Source organism: Lucilia sericata, unplaced genomic scaffold, assembly GCF_015586225.1.
Source record: "Lucilia sericata isolate MDLA Ls3-8-SP2 unplaced genomic scaffold, ASM1558622v1 Contig000776F_arrow, whole genome shotgun sequence".
NCBI classification, from domain to species: Eukaryota; Metazoa; Arthropoda; class Insecta; order Diptera; family Calliphoridae; genus Lucilia; species Lucilia sericata.
The window spans coordinates 42,160-54,798 of NW_023994771.1; the positions used below are offsets into that span (position 1 = coordinate 42,160).

The 12,639-nt window shown below is 29.0% G+C and overlaps 1 protein-coding gene across 5 annotated transcripts in view; it reads left to right on the forward strand.

Moving 5' to 3' along the window:
- Positions 1-200: 200 nt before the first annotated feature.
- The window catches only part of LOC119608024 (carboxypeptidase M), a 141,585-nt gene continuing 129,146 nt past the window's right edge, over positions 201-12,639 (forward strand). For all 5 annotated transcript variants that reach the window (XR_005231781.1, XM_037962243.1, XM_037962246.1 and 2 more), the window contains exon 1: positions 201-605. The gene's annotated coding sequence lies outside the window, so the exon portion shown is untranslated. The remainder of the gene's footprint in view (positions 606-12,639) is intronic.

Here is a 12,639-nt window from a genome sequence, read left to right on the forward strand (position 1 = left end):
TATGTTGGGTTGTTTCTGTTTGTCTGCTAACAATTTAACGTCTGTTTGGTTGGGTTGTCTTCTGTACGTCTGCTTGACTGTGACTGTTTGTTGGACTGCTCTTGGTTGTACGAGTTTTGCTGCTAAATAAATGAATGAATAAATGGATGTTGGCTGGAAGTTCAGTGAAAATTGTTGACGACTTTCAGTTGAACATTAACCGTTGTAGCTCTAAAGTGATAAAATTTAGCGGTAACAAACATATTGGTAACAGTTCGTCTGTCTCATTCAACTCAAAGTGAAACTATCAAAATTTTACAATTAACAATCCATCAATAGTAATACATACATATGTATATATGTATGTATAATAAGACAATAATACAACTAAAATATAAAATTTATTTGTTGTCAATTAAGAGCAAAAGTCCTGCCTAAAAGTGATATAAAGAAATAATATTAAATAAATTATATTTTATAACGTTTGTTGTTCTATCCCTTAAATAATAAAAAATGTTAATTAAAAAGAATTTTAAAAACAAAACCAACGTTCCAAACTAAAGATACCAATATAAACAAATACATTAAATACAAATAAAAAAATAAATTTTTGACAAATACAAAAGGTTTGTTTTCTAAAAATATGTATAAAAAATAAAAATCTTTTACTCTCATATGATATCTGAAGCATGTACCATTTAAAGTATCTTTACATTAGTATTTACTGTTACTATTACTCACTGTCACTGTCAGTGTCATTGTTATTTTTTCTTTTATTTGTGAAAGTTAAGTTCAAGGATGTTAAACAGAAATGATTTGCAGAAATCGACTGCAAACTGTTAATAAACGTGTTAGTATTACATACACATATACCAGCTTACTAATGTACAGTGTCGAACAAAACTAAAGCGCGAATTTAAATTCTTAAAAAAGTAAAATACCTATTAAAAAGGTATTATTCATAGTACAAATCTAATCCCTGCCATTTGGTGTGCTGATTCCGAGTATGGAAATAAATGCATTACGAACAAATTTAGCGTGAATGACCACTTTAACTGGTGGGACCACGGCTCTGAAGGGGAATACGAAGTTTTGGCATTAAATTTATGTATTTGGATTTTAACAGCAAATAATTATCGTTCTAATAAGATATAAACCACAAAAATTTGTTAAAAATTGTAAAAGTTAATAGAAATTCCTCCGATCATTTAGTGTCACAAAACACTTAAATTAGAAATATTACAAAATTTTAGGAAATATTCTAATAACGCCTTGACATAACATTAATATATTGGTGTTAATTTAGTTTGAGTTTTTATCCTCATTTAATAGCGTAAACCGAATTCGAGGTATAGTCATAAATGGGAAACCCTTCAGTTTTCTTAAGCAAATTTTAAGAAAATCTCCATTGGCGGTACCTGTGATTAAAATTTTGAGGATTTCGGAGAAAGGATTTTTTTTAAATTTTAAAAAAACAGGCTTTATTATTTACTGTTATCCATTTTATATATAACTTTTTAAGAATATACGTACAATACAAGATAATAAGAAACATATGTACATATGAAGCTTTAGTAAAATCGAATAATGTTAACCCATAAACTGTGAAGATCAAGCACAAGCTATGCAATATTGGGAAATTTTCTTGAAACTATAGTGAAATGTTATTTTGATTTCAACCGATTTAAATGAAACTTAGGAAAAATATATAATGAAGACTTGTATTTATGATGACATCGAAAAAAATTAAATTCGAAACGTCATATTCTGGTGGTATTTTTAATAGTTTTAAATTTTTTTCGAATATAACTTTGAATTTTCGAACATTGTCATCAGATAGCATTACTTTTAGCACAATATTAAATAATTTTAAATATTGACCCGATTAATTCAGATTTTATCTTTTTTTCACAAATTCTCAACATTATACACGCTTGGCACTAAATAGACATCAAAGTGTTTATAATTTTAATAACATCCGTTGTCAAAGTATGTACGGATAGTTGTCAAATCAACAACAAAAATATAAAAAATATACGACGTTATTAAATCAACAAAGAAATAATAAATAATATATGTCGTTGTCAAATCATAAACACAGATTCGATCAACTGGCGGCGACAAACGACGAAAATTTTTAGATTTTCGTAGTTAGCCGCGGTTGGAAAAATGACAACGAAAAAGTCTAAGCTTTGGGATACATTCCCCAAAAATAGGAAATTCCATAAAATAGTATACAAATACCGATATAACTCGAAATTTAGATATTTTAATAACGATACTTACCTACCTTTTTTTAAGAAATAAAGGACCGAGCTTTAGTTTTGCCCGACACTGTATGTATATGTATACATTCACACATTTTCAAGTGTATATAAATATATGAATTTCAGATGCAGTGTTTTGTCAAGGTGAAGGTTAAATAAGATGCAATGTGCAATTGCTTGTGTATATACATATGTATATATGTATGTACATTAGGGTGTCCAGAGGAACAACTTTTTAAGAATCTCAAGTAGGTATACCTCTCAATCGATGCGTTTTAATGTACTGAACACGAGAAAAATAAAAATTATACTACAGTATAATTTTGAAAAAAAAAGAAATTGACACAAAAATTTCATAATTTTGATCTGATTATGGGAAAAATAATTTTATAGTTTTTAGATTATTTTAGGTCCACAAAATGGTTTTTAGTGGGTTTGAGAGGCATTTTACTTTCGCTTTTTATCGAAATAGTTATAGTTTGGTCCCATTCAGATATTTTAAGATTATTTTGGAATATGTGTATTTCCTAGAAAAAATTAGTGCACGGGACCCCCTACATACATACAAGTCAGTCGTGCACAGAGGGAAAAGGAAATATACACGCCTGGTACCAAATTGACACCAAAGAGTTTATAATTTTTAAATAACATCCGTTGTCAAAATATATACATACGTACGACAACACTATGTAAAGCTCACTATTGGCAACGGATTGCTTGTCAACAGTGAGCTTACCACGTTTGTTAACATTTAGACAACGGATGTGTATAAAATTTAGATTTCGACAACGAATTGTTGCAATGTTGTCAACGTTGCGTTGTCAACATTACATAGTGTTGTCGTACGTATGTATATACTTTGACAACGGATGGTATTGAAAAATTATAAACAGTTTGATGTCAATTTGGTACCAGGCGTGTATATTTCTTTTTCCCTCTGTGTGATAGATGGATATTTGAAAAATCTCCACGCTGATTGAAACAAATCCCTTTTTCCCTATATAGGGCATAATCTAAAAATGGTAAAGATGATGAAATTTGGTATTGAAAATGGGAAATTTCTCCCAAAATAAATTTTTTAAGTTGAAAAACCCCTAAGCTTTTTTTTGAGTAAAAAATAAATACAACAAAAACGTCCATTTTGAAAAAATAGGGGACATTAAGTGCCAAATATTAAAAAAAAATTATTCTTGAGTTAAAAAATATTTTTTTTTATTTTTATTATTTATTATTCTTGAGTTAAAAAATATTTTTTTTGATAGATATCTCACTCGCACTATAAAGCCCTTCAAGGAAATAAACTTTCTTTTAAGCAAAAAAAAGGGCCCATTTTGAAAAAAGTAACTTAAATTTTTTTTTAATTTTTAAACAATTAAGAAAAACATTTTGAAAAGGATGAAGAAATAGCTTTCTGAAAATTTGTGTCTGGCCTACTATCCAGAGTACTAACCTTGGTAGAAATTTCATCCATATTGGAAGACATCGATTTTTAAAGTTGGGTCACTTGACACGAAATTCCCCATATACATCCTATTTTTTAAATTTCCTTATGAATCAGTAATTTTTCATAAACTGAGGACTATTCTTTATCATTTTCAATTAAATTTTCCCCATTATAATGCCCATATACCCAATTAAAATTTCATCATAACCTAAACTTGTGCGTCGACAGGAATTTCCATTATTTTTTCTCTTCCTTAAGTTTTTGGAGGGTTTTTAGTGTAAATATCTGCGTATGAAGCGTTTTTAATGATTTGTGAAAATGTATAAATACTTTTGAAAAGAAAATAATTTTTGAAAACTGAGATTGTTGACTTCTTTTTGGATTTTTACCAAGAGACACCACATTTTTGTCAGAAATGTTTTAACTAGCTCAATCTATACACTTTAAGGAATAGCATAGGAATGATTTTTTGTTGCAAAATTACAAATAAAGTATCGAAATTTGCTTTTAATTCGAAGCATACTTAAATTTTCAGTATGTCTAAATAATATGACTATGGCTGTATGTATGTATATTTGACACCCAGGTTTAAAGAACTATAACAGAACAAAGGCGAGGACTATCAGCGCATGTTAAAATAGTTATTGCAAATGTCATATATCAGAAAATATGCTGATAATTAAAAAAGTTATTTTAATTTTTTTTTTAATTTCTTTCCAAACCCAAAATTTTGAAAAAAAAAAAATTGAAAAAAATTTCCTAAAATTAGAAATGATTTTCAACGCAATGCAATATAAAATAACTTAATATCTCAGTAGGTTTGAAAGGAGCTTTCTCGTATATTTTTATATCGAATCAAAGTACAATTTTGAAAAACTTTTTTTTTGCAAATTTTTTTTTCCGCCGGATTTGAAAATATAATTTTTATTATGTGTCATTATCAAAGAAATCTAAATATGCAAATGCATGTTTTTTATGGTGCGTCGTATGGACTCATGGATAAGATATTTAGACGTTTCAGACCAATTTAAGAATTTTGGCATCGATTTGTTAGCGCATATTTTACCCATAAGAGCATAAATTTGCATTCGAATTTTTAGAGCATATTTTGTGCTTTATTTTTTCATTTTTGTACATTTTTTTAAATTTTTGTTCAAAACTTTTTAAAAAACATTTTCCTTTCTGGAGCTGTAAAACAGCAAAAAAACATTAGTGGCGTGAAATCCAATGTTATTGTTTTTAATTCAATAAAGCATTAAATTCTAAATCGGACATAAAACCGATAACTTTGGATTTCACGAGACCAATGCATTTTTTGTTGATTAAAAAACTAGTAACGATAATTATTGGTTTCTATGACAACACCGATTAAAATGTCAGTTTAGAAGCTATGAATACAATGTGTATCAAATCAAAACTTACCTTTGCCCTAGAAGATTTTTAGCAATATTAGCCACTTTTTATTTAACTCCAACTTAAGTTGTCCCAAGATTTTGTTTTTAATTTTCCCTACAGTAAATGGTTATTTCCAAAGGAAAATAATTTATTTTTTAGAATTTGATGTCAATACATGCTAAAAAGGATAATATCCTGCGATATCCTTCGAAAACACTTTTTCTCATCAAAAATGACCAATATACGTAAAAATAAAGTGTGTGGTGAAGTCATATCCATAAAAAGTCCAGCGGTTTAGTTTTGTTCGTGAAAGGGTTAACCAAAACCACAAGACACGTAATGCTGGTCTACACAAGGAAACTTTTTTGGGAAACTTTTGATTTTGTGTGTGAGAGAAATAAATATGATTCTAGTCTCAATATTACAGAAAATAAAAAAAAAAAACAAGTAAGAGTGCTATATTCGGCTATGCTGAATCTTAAATACCCTCCACCAGCAAGCTACTTTTTATTGAAACCCATCTAACTATCTAATTTTTAGATAACTCGCCAAAATTTTTGTCGAACTAATTTTGATTTGGTTCAGAAAAATTTAGAATGATTTATCTATACAAAGAACATACTTATGTCGAATTTTATCCGGATATAATAATTTAATAACGAATTAAGTGGTATTAAGTGATTTTCAAAAGTTAACCTTATATGGGAGCTAAGAAAACTTATGGACCTTGGGCAAAACATGTTTGTGTCGAATTTTATCAAGATAGCTTTATTTGATAATGAAATATGTGCTTTTAAGTGATTTTTGTAAGTGGGCCTTATATGGGAGTTATGACCAATAATGGACCGATCCGTAAAAAAATTTTGTAAAATGATTTGTACGTACACAAAACATATTCAAGTCCCTATAGCTTTAGAATTCAATGAAATATATGCGTTTAAGTGATTTTCGGAAGTGGACCTTATATGGGAGCTATGACCAATTATGGGCCTATCCAGAAAAAATTTCGTAGAATGATTCATGTTTAGGCAAAACATATTTGTGTCCAATTTTATCAAGATAGCTTTACTTGACATTGAAATATGTGCTTAAAAGTGATTTTCGGAAGTGGGCCTCATATGGGATCTATGACCAATAATGGACCGATCCGTAAAAAATTTTGAAGAAAAATTTGTATTTGTACAGATTGTGTCGAATTTTATCCCGATATCTTTATAATTCAATGAAATATATGCGTTTAAGTGATTTTCGGAATTCGACCTTATATGAGAACTATGACCAATTATGGGCCTATCCGGAAAATATTTCGTAGAGTGATTTATATTTAGACTAAACATATTTGTGTCGAATTTTATCAAAATAGCTTTATTTGACAATGAAATATGTGCGATTAGGTGATTTTCGGAAGTGGACCTTATATGGGAGCTATGACCAATTGTGGACCGACTGAGATCTACGTTGGTAGTATGATTTCTGTTCATATTATATTTGTATGTACAAAATTTGGTGTTGATACCGATATATTTGATTGAGTTATTAACGATAAACTAATTTCCGGTAATATATACCTTTGTATGGGGGCAATAGGAAATATTGGATCGATTGTAAAGATTTTTAACATAATTGATCACTGCCCTAAAAAAATAAAGTGTGACAAAATTCATCGCAATATCGTTGTTAGTTTCTGAGAAAACTTCAAAAGAATTAGGAAAAAAAACGTAATTTTTTCGAGGTAGTCATAACTTTTTACGTTGTGAACCGATTTTGCTGATTTTCAATACCAAACTGCTTAGGATAATAATAAATATTTTGGGTGAATTTGGTTGATTTTCTTTACTTAGTTTTAACGTGAGCGTGTTTTACACAGACAGACAGACGGACATAGCTAAATCGACTCAGAATTTCATAAGGACCCAGAATATATATACTTTGTTGTTGTTTGTTGAATATTTCTTGGTGTTACACACGGAACGACAAACTTATATATACCCGGAGGGTATAAAAACAGTTGAAGAACGCAAAAGTACCAGACAGTGCCTTTTTATAGATTTTCATTAAATCAGGATGACGCATGTTTAATTTTCAATCAGAAACCAAAAAAATCGCATACAGATTTTTATACAATCAGGAAGCTGCGTGTCCAGTTTTATGTTTTTACGTTCAATATTATAGAAAATTCGAAAAGAATTAGAAAAAGAACAAAAAAGGATACTCTGGTACCTTTTTAAATTTTCATTCAATTGTGTTTACATATGTTTATATATTCAATATTTTAGAAAGCTCAAAAAGTACCAGTTGAAGTACGAAATAGTACCAAAAGACCTATTTTATTTAATTTGATGTTTCTAAGTTCAACATTATAGAAAATTCCAAAAGTACCAGTTAAAGAAAAAGTACCAGAAAATATTCCAGTTTAAATTTTCATTCACTCAAGTCTCTGATTGCTTAGTTTTATGTTTCTAGGTTCATTATAATAGAAAACTCAAAAAGTACCAGTTGAAGAACGAAAAATTACTAAAGGGCCCCCTTTTATAGATTCTCATTAACTCCGGGATCCACATGCTTAAGTTCATGTTTCTAGGATCAATATTATAAAAAACACAAAGAGAACCTTTTGAAGAACGAAAAAGTACCCCTTTTATAGGTTATCACTTAATCCGAGCTCTATATTCTTAATTTCATGTTTCTAGGTTCAATATTATATCAAAAAGTACCAGTTGAAGTACGATAAAGTACCAAAAAGTACCCTTTTATAGATTTTTATTTATTCCAGGCTCTAAATGCTTAATTTCATGTTTCTAGGTTCAATATTATAGAAGACTCAAAAAGTAGCTTTTGAAGAAGAACATGTTTAATTTCATGTTTCTTGGTTCAATATTATAGAAAATTCTTAAAGTACCTTTTGAAGAATGTACCAAAAAGTCCCCTTTTTTAGGTTCCCACTTAATCCTGACTACATACTTAATTTCAAGTTTCAGGTTCAATATTATGCAAAAATTCATATTTCTAGGTATAATTTTAAAGAAAACTCAAAAAAGTACGTTTGTAGAACGAAAAAGTACCGAAAAGTCCCTTTATTATTAATTTCATGTTTCTATTTCAATATCATAGAAAACTCAAAAAGTACCAGTTGGAGAATGAAAAAGTACCAAAAATATCACGTGTTCCAAATAACACCCCATTAGCATATTTAGTGTTTCTAGATCTAAAAATTTTATATAATTGGATCATTGTGTTTGAATTAAATCAAATTTCCCATTTTTATCCCTTTTTGTACCTTTTTCCTCCTTAACGAATTAAAAATTCTGTTCCAAAAAGTTGCAAATCGTGTTGGGAGCCCGTTATTATGTATTCATATATATAGGTTAATAAACCAAAAACAATGTTTTATGAAAAAAGTACCAAAAATAGGTACAATTTTCACCCCTTAAACGTCCGAATATCCAAAAAGTACTAAATTCATATTAATATTTTTTCGTTAGGTTATGAAGGAGTCAAAAATATTTTTTGTATGTTCTCTGGTTTAAAAGTACACGGGGTGCAAAAAAACTCTAATAAAACACTTTTTTAAAACAAATATTATCATTTTTTATAAATTATAACTTCGTTGTACTATTTTTTACTAATACTTATTAAAAGAAATTTATTAAAATTAGTTTTTTCACAATTAACAATTTTTCTTGAAAGAAACGCGACAAACTAAAGTAAATTGTAGGAAAATCGGAAGCAAATGCATGTTAATGCAAAAACAATCATAAATAGGGAAGAGTTTAATGGAGATTGAGAGTAAAACTTAGTGCTTTTAGCACTATTTGCGGTGCTTTTTGATGTATCAAACGCGGTCAATTTTTCTCATGGTGCCCTTTTTCAAAAAGGCACTATTGTGGTGCTTTTCTAATTTTATGACAGTGCATTTAGTGCTTGTTATAATATTTTAAATCTTATTTTGTGATTTTCAGGAATTAATTAAGTTAATTAATCTTTAACATTTTCTCTATAAGGTTAAGAACTGATAATTTTTTCATCGCTTTATGTGTACAACTTTTTGTTGGATCAGTTTAATAGTCCAGTTTTAGAAACCTAACATAACTCTTTGACGTAAATGGCACACTGTTGTTCCATTTTTTTGCATTTATTTTAAGTTTACAGCAACATTAACTTGCTATTTTTGAACAAACTAGGTTCTAATTGAATTTGAATTGGATAGGATAAATATTCTTCAAAACCATAAAATAAATTGTTGAAAGTATTCAAAATACGATAAAATAAGCTATGTATATTACTCACTCAGATCATTGAAATTAAACATTTTTCAAGAACTTGAAAAATGTTAATATGTATTTGTTTGTATTTTTAAACATCAGGCCAGATTTTTTATACAGAGATGAACAGTAAATTTTGACTGGTTTGAAGTGGTTTTGTTTAAAGATATATAGACTTTGCAAAAAAAAAAAAAAAAAAATAATATTTCATAAGTTTTGTACAATTTTACAATTTGGGTGTGGATGCATCGGTAGGCCAGTTGGTAGTGTGGTCTGATAGGCTATATCATTTTGAATGTTTAATGACATTTTACTATTTAAAAAAAAAAGAAGTTTCGAGTATGCCAGTCTTGTAATAAATAAGCAATATGATGTGCAATTTTTATTAAAATAAACTTTATTTTACTAAAGAAAACTTTGGTGCTTTTTTGTCCCTTTTCAGTTAGAAAATAACGCTTTTTTACCCCTTTTTAATTTTTTTCGCGCGCGTTTTGCTTGACCATTGTTGGCAACACTGTTTGCAGGCTTTGGCAACAACAATAACTAGGAGAGTTTGTTTACATATTTTTTAAAAGAGAGTTTAATAAAAAGGTAAACAAAGGGCAAATAAATAGTGTGTAATTTGCAAAAACAATTCCCAGCGGTAAATGAAACAAAGTACTTAGATAATATTCGATGACATCACACAGTGGGGCAGAATCGAAATTTTTTGGAAATAAATCTGGCATTTCTAAACGGCTGATCCGATCGGTATAAAATTTGGCGTGAGCGTAGCCAAGGAGTATTCGAGTTTAAGTTTTGAAGATGAACCCCGCAGATGCCCCAGGGACGGCGCTGTGGCGGCTCAAAGTAGGGTACCTACGACATGTAAAATTTTTAAACTCGTGGCATTTTTTCATCCAAATACAAAGATTTTTATATTTTCTGAAAGCGCTCGACGAGGTCTTGAAAAAACATGCTTGGACATATTTCTTATCTCTTATAATATCCGAGTTATAGGCATTTAAAAATTTAGTGATACAAAATTTACCATACCTTGGTCCGCCTTTTTTTGAATACCGGGCGTAATTTTTTCTTGTTAGTTAGACAACAAAATTTCCAATAATATACAAAAAATTTCAGATCAATATCATTTACAGATCCAAAAATATACGTTTTTTAATTTAAAAATTCAAAAAATTTTAGATTTTTGCCGTTTTTTTTGCCAAAAATGTGTCTTAATTCTTTTATTAATAAAATAAAATTTTCTTTAAGAACATATAACAATTTTATAGTTTTCTAAAAGGTATCTTTACGCAGAACGCTTTGGCGTAAAAAACTTGTCCTATTTTTTGAATATGTTGCCACTGCGTCCTTCCGAATATGACCTATTTTTTATCGAAACTTCAACTTTGGGCGACATGTTCTAAAATCCCAAAGCTGGGATCAGAAAACTGAAAGCAGTTTTGGAAACCTCAATCTTTTCTATTTACTCCAAAAGTATTTTCCCAGCCCTGAAAGAAATGTGGACCCTATGGGCAAAAAAGTAAAAAATCCCACTTTTGGGATTTTCATTCCTATTTTTGGGAATTGCGGGATGCCCTTTGACCTTTTCAATTTTTTTTTGCATTTTCTTATTTGAAATGACAAATTTAACAGGCGTTGAAAATTTCATTGAGTTTTATTGTTTTATTTGTTTAATTTCTAAAACTATGATTTATATCAAAATTTTAATAGGGTCGCAGATAGTCCATATTTATCCCTTAATATCTTTTTTTAGTTAGATATGGAAATTCTCGATTCTTTACAAAAATTTTCAAGCCAATATCTCAATTACATTCAAAAATATGTTCATTTAAACCTGTATCCTTTAATTTAATATTTTTCATATTTTAGTATTAAATATTACAGAACATATTTAAATCTTATATTTACCTATTTTCTATTTGTTTGTTTATCCTTATAATTGAAAGGTCCTATTATGCTTAAATTTTCAGAAATTTATAACTATTTTTTACCTAAATTTTTTAGACAGATCATTTCGTTCTGTTTCGTTTATGATCATGTAGGTAAAAATATACAGGTAATGATAATTTCGATTCATTCACTAATAAGAAATATCAATGACTGAATTACAGGTTATAGTAATATAGTCCTAAATGTTAATAGGTAATTGGTATATAATAGGTAATTTGTATATAAGTAAACTTCTCAGATTTTAAGTACCATATTTAATAAATCTACAATGAAGATTACATTAAAGTACGAAGAGTTGTGTTCCGTTTTATGGAGTGTATCTTCAAAAGGGCCAGAAAGAATTGAAGACATTTCAAATTATATAAAAACTACATGTAGTAGAAAAGTAGACAAAACAGGCATATCAAAAATTGAAAACTTTTTAAAACTTTTTGATGTAAAAAGTAAGTCTGTGGATGGAAATCAAAAGAAATTTTTATTAAAATTTTGTAGTTGGATGGAAACTACTACGGAAATCTCAACTTACAACACATCAACAGGAGCGCCTTGCAAGTCATACGAAGACTTATGTTCAAGGTCAAAAAAAAAGAGGGTCACACAAAAACATTTTTCAATCTCAAATGAGGAAATTGCTGATACATTTAACGAAATGCTGAAAAAAGAAAACCAATCTATGGATGCCGTACATATTGTAACTATTCTTCCTAATGCATCACCAAAACGACTTAAGCGAATTGTGGAAAGTATACCAACTCCAACATCACAATAAAATTTTACTGAAGAGGAAGCAATAGCGCTTATGTTGGAACTGGATCTCAGTCGAAATAAGTACCAAATATTAAGGAAAGCTCTGCATGAAAAAGGACACAATATATTACCATCATACAAGGCGATCCAGGAAAAAAAACAAACTATCCTACCATCACCTATTGCTGTTAATGATGTGGAAGCTTGTATTGATATATCATCTTTGCTCGAAAACACAGCATCAAGAATTGTGTCAGACTTTTCAGAAGACCAACTAAGGAAAATTCATAACTGTTATATTGTCTTAATGTGTAATTGGTGATGTGACGGTTTATCAGCACTTCCAGAATACAAACAAGCTTGTGGAAGTCGGACATTAGCAGACTACAAAAGTGTATTTATGTCATCATTAGTGCCATTACGAATTCGTTCATATTCCCTTAATCCATCATCGTCAAGCATCGGAAATTCATTTGAAGATATATGGATCAATACAACTCCGGGTTCAAAAAATTTTTGTAGACCCATTGAATTTTAATATATAAAGGAGTCAAAGAAAACAACAAAAGATTTAGTGGAATATTATATA